Below are 10,560 nucleotides of genomic sequence, written 5' to 3'. Positions count from 1 at the left end.
CCGATCGTGTGTACAGGGCATCAGGCCCGCATGCATGTACACCTGTGCATCCCCCACAGATGACAACCCATTTAGCATGAGTTTACAGATTGGTATGCGCGTGTGAATGATGACTAATGCCCATAGGTGTGCGCAGCCTATTGCATTAGGGTGTGCACACCAAAGCTCAAACACACATGTGTGTGTAATATACCGTATATGGCAGTGGGCAAGTCAGTAGGGCAGAGATTGGTGTCAGTAGTTTATCTTTATTTGTATTATTATTTTTTTACAATTTTATTTTTATTATTTATTTTTTAAAATATATATATTTTTATTTTTTTAGGAGCCCTGTTGGGGGGCTTTAGTGAAATATCAGTGGTCTAAACAGACCCATGATGTCTAACCTTTGAGACAGAGAAAGGGACTGAGGACAGAGATTCCCCAGTCCCATTCTCTGCAGCCAGGCAGCAGGGGGAATCTGCACAGTACAGGGTGGTTAGGGTGTGCCCAGGCACACCTTACACCCTATGTGTGCACGCCTATGCTAATGCCCCTTTCACACAGGCTTTCCGATCAGATCCACCTGTCAGTTTTTCAGGTTGACCTGATCGGAGACTTCATTCACTCCTATGGGGCCACAGATGTCAGCAGTGACATGTCCGCTGACATCCGCCGCTATCCGATCTGATCCTGTCCGTATAATCCAGATGGATGGTGACCTTATTTTCCATCCATCTGGCAGACCAGATCGGATGGGATTGGATGAAAATTGACAGGCGTTTCATTTTCATTCGAGGAGAGCAGGGCCCTGACAGGTCCATCTCAGAACGGACCTGTCATCCACCTGCTTAGCGGAGATCAGCAGAGCAATCCCTCGATGAGAAAAGCGGAGTCCGCCGGGTGGACCGGCCGTGTGATAGGACCCTAAGAAGGCTATTTATGGACAACCTGGCCCCTTTTCAAGGATTTGTCTTGTCAGGACATTATTGATGCAGTTGGCAGCTGGCTGTAATTGTGATGATTATAATTTGTTTTTAGGATTTGTGTCTAGAAATGTTTGCCTGTTAGTCCTAAAAATTATAGGGCATTTTAATGCCATTTTACGCCTGAAAGGTTCGATAGCCTACGGAAAATTGCCGGCACAGTGCATGCCAGTATGTTTCAAGAATGTACAATAAAGAGAATGATAAAAGGTAGAATTTATACTTTCTTCTGCTTTCTCTGCACTTAGGGGCCTATTTATAAAACAGTGGCATGACCTTTTGACAGCTATAAAGCTGGTTTGAAAAATGGCACATTTATACAGCAAAGTGCTAAACTTTACAAATGCAAATAGAGGTCATTAACCACTTAAGACCCGGACCTTTAGGCAGCTAAAGGACCCGGACAGTTTTTGGGATTCGGCACTGCGTCACTTTAACTGACAATTGCGCGGTCATGCGACGTGGTTCCCAAACAAAATTGGCGTCCTTTTTTTCCCACAAATAGAGCTTTTTTTTGGTGGTATTTGATCACCTCTGCGGTTTTTATTTTTTGCGCTATAAACAAAAATAGAGCGACAATTTTGAATTTTGAAAAAAATTCAATATTTTTTACTTTTTTAATAATCCCCCAAAAATATATAAAACATAATTTTTTTTCCTCAGTTTAGGCCGATACGTATTCTTCTACCTATTTTTGGTAAAAAAAATCGCAATAAGCGTTTATCGATTGGTTTGCGCAAAATTTATAGTGTTTACAAAAAAGGGGATAGTTTTATTGCATTTTTCTAAAAAAAATTTTTTTACTACTAATGGTGGCGATCAGCGATTTTTTTCGTGACTGCGACATTATGGCGGACACTTCGGACAATTTTGACACATTTTTGGGACTAAAAAAAAAATGCATTGTTTACTGTGAAAATGACAATTGCAGTTTGGGAGTTAACCACAAGGGGGCGCTGATGGGGTTATGTATGATCTCATTTGTGTTTCTAACTGTAGGGGGGTGTGGCTGTAGGTGTGACTTCATCGATTGTGATTCCCTATAAAAGGGAACACACGATCGATGACAGTGCCACAGTGAAGAACGGGGAAGCTGTGTTTACACACAGCTCTCCCCGTTCTTCAGCTCCGGGGACCGATCGCGGGACTCCAGTGGCGATCGGGTCCGCTAATGCCGCGGCCACCGTTACGGAGCTTTGGACCCCACGGCTGGGCTTAAAGAGCCACGTACATGTACGTGGATGTGCCCAGCCGTGCCATTCTGCCGACGTATATCGGCGTGAATGGGTCCTTAAGTGGTTAAAGCCTCGTACACACGATCAGTCCATCCGATGAGAACGGTCCAAAGGACCGTTGTCATCGGTTAACCGATGAAGCTGACTGATGGTCCGGTTAATTAATCAATCGCGTCAGAACGCGGTGACGTAAAACACAACGACGTGCTGAAAAAAACTAAGTTCAATGCTTCCAAGCATGCGTCGACTTGATTCTGAGCATGCGCAGGTTTTTAACCGATGCTTTTGCATACTAACGATCGGTTTTGACCTATCGGTAAAGCGTCCGTCGGTTCAATTTTAAAGCAAGTTCTCATTTTTTTGACCAAAGGATAAATAACCTATGGGGCCTACACACGATCGGTTTGGACTGATGAAAACGGTCCTTCAGACCGTTCTCCTCTGGCGATCCTATCGTGTGTACGAGGCCTTAGAATTGTGTTGCACTATGAAGAGCATTAAAATACTCTTCAGATGGCATTTGACAGGCGGTGTGGAGGTGTTATGTTACTGCCTCACAGGCTATTTTAACCCCTTAAACCTATTGCACTCACTTGCGGGGTTCTCCATTCAGTTGAATGTGTCATGTCCCTACAGTCAAGCACGAAGGTGGAAACATTATGCTTTGGGGCTGTGTCTCTGCTAAAGGTACAGGCTGACTTTGCCGCATTGAGGGGTCAATGGACGGAGCCATGTATTGTAAAATCTTGGATGAGAACCTTCTTCTGGCTGAACACTGATGATGGGTCGTGGATGGGTTTTCCAGCATGACAATGACCCAAAACATACTGCCAAGGCAACAAAAGAGTGGCTCAAGAAAAAACGCATTAAGGTCATGGAGTGGCCTAGCCAGTCTCCAGACCTTAATCCTAAAGAAAATTTATAGACGGAGCTGAAACTTTGAGTTGCCAAGCAACAGCCAAGGAACCTTAAAGCGGAGTTCCACCCAAAAGTGGAACTTCCGCTTTAAGCACTCCTTACCCCCTTACATGCCACATTTGGCATGTCATTTTTTTGGGGGGGGGGGACTGGAGGCTTCGGTAGCTTCCTACTTGTGCCCAGGGACCGCCTCTGCGACTTCTCTTCTCACCTTAGGCGGCCCCTCCCTTTAGGCGATCAACAGGGACACCAGATCGCCTGTCCATTTATAGAGCTCAGCGTGACTCGCGCATGCTCACTGAGTGCCCGGCCGTGAAGCCGAAAGCTGTCACGGCCGGGTGCGCACACTATGAATGGAGGCGCCATGACTGTGGTGACTAATTGCGGGGAGGACAGAGACAGCCGCCGAGGGACACCAGAAGATGTGGATCGGGGCCACTCTGTGCAAAACGAACTGCACAGTGGAGGTAAGTATAACATGTTTGTTATTTAAAAAAAAAAAATTCCTTTAGTGACCCTTTAAGGATTTAGAGATTTGTAAACAAGAGTAGACCAAAATGCCTCCTGAGATGTGTGCAAACCTGGTAACCAACTACTGTGCTTGCCAACAAGGATTTCTCCACCAAGTACCGTATTTGCCGGCGTATAAGACGACCCCCTAATTTTCCAGGAAAAATGTAGGTTTTGGGATATACTTGCCGTATAAGACTACCCCCTTCCTTCTAGTCTTTCTGGAAGCTGAGGGGTAGCTGGAACAACCGCTGACAGAAACAACCGCTGACAGAAACAACCGCTGACAGAAATAGGCTTTTTTCAAATCTCACTGTGCCATCACATTACATGCCTCACTGTGCCATTACATTACATGCCCCACTGTGCCATCACAGTACATGCCCCCACTGTGCCATTACATCACATGCCCCCACTGTGCCATCACTTGCCCCCACAGTGCCATCACTTGCCCCCACAGTGCGATCACTTGCCCCCACAGTGCCATCACTTGCCCCCACAGTGCGATCACTTGCCCCCACAGTGCGATCACTTGCCCCCACAGTGCGATCACTTGCCCCCACAGTGCCATCACTTGCCCCCACTGTGCCATCACTTGCCCCCACTTTCCCCCCCACTGTGCCATCACTCACGTTTTGCAGCTTCTGGCTTCCAAGCCGGTGACAGTCTCCGTCTGCTGCCTTCTCATGGGCATCCGTGATAGGCAGAACACAGAACAGAGGCGCTGCTGGGAAGATTTGTGTTCCGCCTATCACAGGACACGCTGAGAAGAAGGCGCGGCTTTCAAATCATGGACGCCCGCAGCAGCACAGAGACTGTCACCGGCGTATAAGACGACCCCCGACTTTGGATGCATTTTTTTGCAACCAAAAAGTCGTCTTATACGCCGGAAAATACGGTACTAAGTCATGTTTTGCTTGAGGATTAAATACTTACTTTACTCACTGAACTGCAACTCAATTCATAACATTTGTATTGTGTGTTTTTTTCTGTCTCTGTCATGTAAAATACACCTGTGATAAAAATTATAGCCCCTTCTATAATTGTGAGATTTTCTAAGTGGGCAAACTTAGAAAATCTGCAGGGTATCAAACTATTTTTCCCCCCACTGTATTGGTATCCACTCCTTAATTTAATCAGGACCCTAATGCTGCGTACACACGGAAGTTTTTCATGTCATGGAAAAAACAAACGTTTTTCTCGACGTGATTCTTGTCAAGCCTGCCTTGCATACACACGATCGTGAAAAAAAATGCTCGAGCAAAGCGCGGTGACGTACAACACGTACGACGGCACTATAAAGGGGAAGTTCCATTCATATGGCACTTTCCTGCAAATTTCCCTTCTCATAACTTGCTTCTGAGCATGCACGTTTTTTCCCCCGTCGTTAAAGCCTACACACGACCGTTTTTCACGTAGAGAAAAACGACGACGTGAAAAACGACGAGAAAAAATAGAGCAGGTTTTACATTTTTAATAGCCATTTTTCACATTTAGAAAAATGCTCTGGAGCCTACATACGATCGTTTTTAATGACCAATTTAAAAAATTGCATTTTTCTCGTCATTAAAAAACGGTTGTGTGTACGCGGCATTAGAGTCTTTTAATGCAAAAAGGCAGCGCTGAAATTCCAGGTATATAAAGAAACGAAAGTTCTAAAAATAATTAACACAATCAGCTTTTTTTTTTTTTAGATATTTGCAGTTCATTTTTTACTTTACAAGGTGCTCCGATAACAGTTTCAGTCTCTAATTATGCATTTGCAAGCAGAATTGTGGCCTTCCTGAAAGATAACAGAATTACTGGCACATGTTATTCCAGCTAGAAAATACAGACGGATGTAGCAGACAGAGCAAAATAACACATCCTCTGTGTCCTAACATACTTCCTCTAGGACATCTCAATACATCAGGTTACTGATAACTAATTTCTGAACTGAAAAAACACATTACAAATATTATAGGAAAGACCTACTGAAAAATTTGCATCCATGGACAAAATACTAAGGGCCAGATTCACAAAAGGGATACGACGGCGTATCTGCTGATACGCCGTCGTATCCCTGTTTCTATCAATGCGACTGATTCATAAAATCAGTTACGCATAGATATCCCTAAGATCCGAAAGGTGTAATAGTTTTACACTGTCGGATCTTAGGATGCAGTACCGCGGCCGCCGCTGGGGGGAGTTTGCGTCGTAAACCAGCGTCGGGTATGCAAATTAGGAGTTACGGCCTATCCACAACGGTTTTTCGCGTTCGCTACGTCGCCGCTAGTTTAGTTTCCCGTCGTTACACTTTTTTTTTGGTGCCTTAACTTTAGTCAGCAAGTGTATTGCTGTCTAAAGTATGGCCGTCGTTCCCGCGTCGAAATTTAAAAATCAACGTCGTTTGCGTAAGCCGTCCGGGAATACGGAAGTACGCCGGACAGGTTTAGGATACACCGCCGCAAATTTCCAGGTAAGTGCTTTGTGGATCGGGCACTAACGTGGAAAAATTGCGGCGGTGTAACTTAAACCAGTTACGTTACGCTGCGCCCGGGCTATGTGAATCTGGCCCTAAACTTCTACAGAAAGCGGTATTGTGGACATTTCTATAACTTGTTTTTCAGTTTATTGCTATGTGCATGCTGACTTTTTTGGCAGAATAAGCAACAAAATTACGATTAGTTTTCCAATGCGCACTAGATAGGATGTCCACTGTAAATTGTAAATCTGTGCAATCTTTGCTATATGTATCCTGCTCCCATATCTTCCTCAATCTTTTACATATTTGCCAATGAAAATTATTATCACCTCTTTTTTAAAATTTCTGTATTTTGTGTAGATCTGATGTTTAGTCAGAAACTGCAAGCCAACAATATTTACATGAATCATAGGATATGTAAAGATATACAAAATTCCCTTAATTTAATGGCCATATTTTTAAAACTAAACTAATAGTTTTACATAATGTAGCAACATCCACACACATAGGACACCCAACATTAGAGGTGATTTATTGAGCCAAAGCGAATACACCCTTGGTACTGACTAATTTTGCAATGTTTCACATCTCCTTACATTTCTCTCCAGTGGCGGCCTATCTGTTAGGGGTGCAGGGGCGCTGCTCCCTAATCCATGCATCCGGTCCCCTAATCTACATGCGGGTCGCCAGACGCATGGATTTTGATATGGGCTTTTTTCTTTTTGAAGCACGTGATTAGAGTCGGAGCCTCTAATTGGCTTAAAAAAAGGGTGGGCTTCACGCCTTGAGCCCACCCAGCCCCTGCATGTCCTGTCTATTAATAATCTCTTCCTGGCTAAAAATACCCCCGACATCTATGTTTCTACTACTCATATACCCAAACACTTCCATAGCTGCAGTAAAGTCACACCAAAGGTGTGAAAAAATGAACAAAAGGGAGATGTACCGCGCTTAGGAGAGAGTATGTAAGGGTGGAGCAATGAACTAGGGTGGTATTGGTATTGAAATGACTCAAAAACGGTGATAGTGAAGACTGCAGCCCCCCTGATGTATAATCCCCTAGGGGATACAAAACTAAATGTAAAAATGAAAGGGGTAGTGGCGCTGTCTAGAATAGAGGCTGAATGTATCTAAAAGGTACAGGTGTGACTTGTATGTGATCAAACCAAGTGAAAAGGATACAAGTGCCTGAGTGTGATAGTATGTGGTAGCCTAATTGGCATATAGTATACACTCTGAAAATAGTACAACAGGTGTGCAAACAATTGGCTATTAAGCCGCAAAGGTGGTCACACAATGTGTGAAATATAAGTTAAGTGATGCAAAAAGGTTACAAACTTATATATATCAAAATAAACCGTGATCGTCAATCAACGATAAGTGGAATCCGAAAATATAAAATCCAAAATTGTATATGTACCAGCAGAGTGGTAAATACCAATAAGTGTGTAACTCAGCAAAAAATGCAAATGAGGCTATAATCAAAAAAATCAATGCATAAGTCCAATGGTTAGATATAGCAACCACAATATATAGTCCACACAATGTCAAAAAATAAAGATAAAAATAAACATAAGAAAATGTATATATAGATAAGTGTCCGTGAACTGGTGCACCCACAAGGGTGGTGAATCACAAAATGCAGTGGTGGATTCGCACAGTGCTCCGGTGCTCCCCTCCTGGGTCCCTACTCACCAAAGACACTCACCCCTGCAGGGGTAAAGTGCAAGTAGAAAGGATCTCCAGCAGCTGCGATATCGATCTTCCTGGGCCCTGCATGTCCTGTTATTAATAGACAGGACATGCAGGGGCTGGTCAAACAGTTGAGACATATAATGGAGAAACAACTGAGAGTATGGTGGGACATTGCCACCTTGGAAACATATATAAAAGAAAAAATGACCCCAAGAAGATTACGATGGGACGTACACCCGAACGATAATGTTGATGATGCTGTGCTTATGAATGAATGGTATAGTTTTTTCAACACATGTGAGAATGAACTTTTACATAAAATTGTTAAAAGAAGGAAATTCAAGCTTAAAGCAATTGAAAAAAGTATCACAGAAATACAGAACTTACTAACCCCCTTCACAAGCCAGCAAGATTATAAGGATAAATCGAAGGAATTACAGGATATCATTAAAAAATATGATAACGATATCCAAATTAAAAAACAAAAGAAATTCAAGAGGGACGTACTTGATTATAAAAACATGCAGGTATACAAATGGCAAGCCTCCATGGAAGAACCTACTGAAGGCCTCGATGATACCCTTATGGATGAAAGTGACCCCACATTAATGGCCGACGTTGAGGCAAGTGCCTCTGGGCACTCAGCCAACACAGTGGCAACTAATAGGGCTGGAGAAGCCACATTGGGAACACCCCATACACCAAGATGGCAGCAAGGAAGACCTGAGAACAGAAGGGTAAGATACCAAGACAATGAGTATTACAGGAGCCCTAATCCACCAAGATGGAGATCGCATAGCCGTAATAGGCACTCTCCAGGTCGAGACCATTACCCCTATGACCCCTATCATAATCAAGGAAGAAATAATGGGGATTTTCACAGGGGAGGCCCCAATACCCGACCACCAGGAAGATGGCGAACGAGAACAGGACACGGGAATACAGGATGGAGAGGGACGAATGGCAGCCGAGGGGCTACCCCTGGAAGATCAGCAGGAAGAGGAGAAAACCAAAGAAATCAAGGATATCAGGAACGAGCACCCTACTCCAATCCATGGCACAACAGACCGTACCAACAGGACAGAGAAACAGAGCCCACCCAAAGAGAAAACGCACCAGAGGGTGTAGGGGAGGGCAGAAGAAAACGCCCAAGGCAACATTAGGGAAAGGTATATTTAACCTTAGTGATATCCAACTAACTAAGGAAGAAATGCAGATCTTGGACTTAGGTTTGAAATATGCACCGGAAAAAGCATTGGACCAATTTGAGGTGTTTATTGACCTTCAAAAATTTCTTAGAAAATTAAATTTACGCAAATTTTTTCTGAATAACCAAGATGAGAATATAACGGAAGTACCGGAATACACCCAAACCAATTTACGGAACAATTCCACGTTTAATCCTAACACACCAGGGAACCAGTGCATAGGAGCTTTTAAAAAAATGGTGGAAGCAGACCTGAAAAAACTGCAGAAAAAATACAAAAATAAAAATAAGAATGTGTGGAAAACCATTAAAGAAATTGGTAAAAGAAATGAAGTCATAATCAGACCGGCAGACAAGGGAGGCGGCCTTGTCATCTTAAATAAAGTTGACTATGAAGAAGAGATGGAAAATCTGCTCAGAGTCGAAAACACCTATAAAAAACTTAAGGGCAACCCTAAAGCAAGGTTCACCAAAAAATTAGAGAAATTTGTCAAAAAAGGCAAAACTTTGGGAATTTTGAACAAAAAAGAGGCCGACTATTTAGTGTCCAATTCTACCAAAACACCTGTAATCTATTACACCCCGAAGATACATAAAAGACTAGAAAAACCCCCAGGCAGACCAATCATTAGCGGAATTAATTCCATCTTCTCCCGCTTAGGGGAGTACCTGGATACATATTTACAACCAATAGTCAAGCAAGGTAGATCACACCTCCGCGACAGTCTTCAATTGATTAACGAATTACAACACATTGAAGGTGCAGAAAATTGGCTTCTAGCCACTATTGACGTTAATTCGTTGTACACGAGTATATCACAAGCAGATGGGGTGATGGGGGTAGAAAAAGCCCTACACCAAAATACTACGTTAAAACAAGCACAAATTAACTATATAGTAGAAGGCCTCCAAATGGCGATGGAATGTAACTATTTCTGGTACCGGAAAAACTATTATGTACAAACTAAGGGTGTGGCGATGGGGGCTCGTTATGCCCCCAGTGTTGCCAACCTGCTGATGGACTGTTGGGAGGATGAACACATATATAGTCAAAATATTCCCCAGATCAGATTGTACAGGCGGTACATTGATGATCTTATCATCCTATGGGACGGAACAACCGATATGTTCGAAAATTTCCTACAAGATCTGGACACCAACAGGTATGGCCTCACCTTCACTGGGAAGCACAATATGGAATGCATAGATTACCTTGATCTTCAGATCTACAAACAAGGATCTAAGTTACATACAAGAACACACTTTAAATCCACGGACCGTAATGGATACATTCCATCAACAAGTTGTCATCATCCACGCTGGAAAGCCAATATACCCAAAGGGCAAATGATGCGACTCCGGAGGAATTGCAGTTCCATCACAGACTATATGGCCCAAGCAGACATAATTGTTGACCGATTCAAGGAGAAGGGATACAAGGAAGAACATCTGGTAAAATTAAAAGCTGAAGTTCTAAACATGGATAGAAGTTCCATGCTGTCACTCAAAAAGAAGAGCAAAAATAACAAAACAGATGTAGCATTTATTACTGGCTTCAATTCCCAA

The sequence above is a fragment of the Rana temporaria genome, chromosome 4, assembly GCF_905171775.1.
Source record: "Rana temporaria chromosome 4, aRanTem1.1, whole genome shotgun sequence".
In the NCBI taxonomy this organism is placed as follows: domain Eukaryota; kingdom Metazoa; phylum Chordata; class Amphibia; order Anura; family Ranidae; genus Rana; species Rana temporaria.
The sequence above is the reverse complement of the archived record's forward strand: the minus strand, read 5'-3'. Positions refer to the sequence as shown.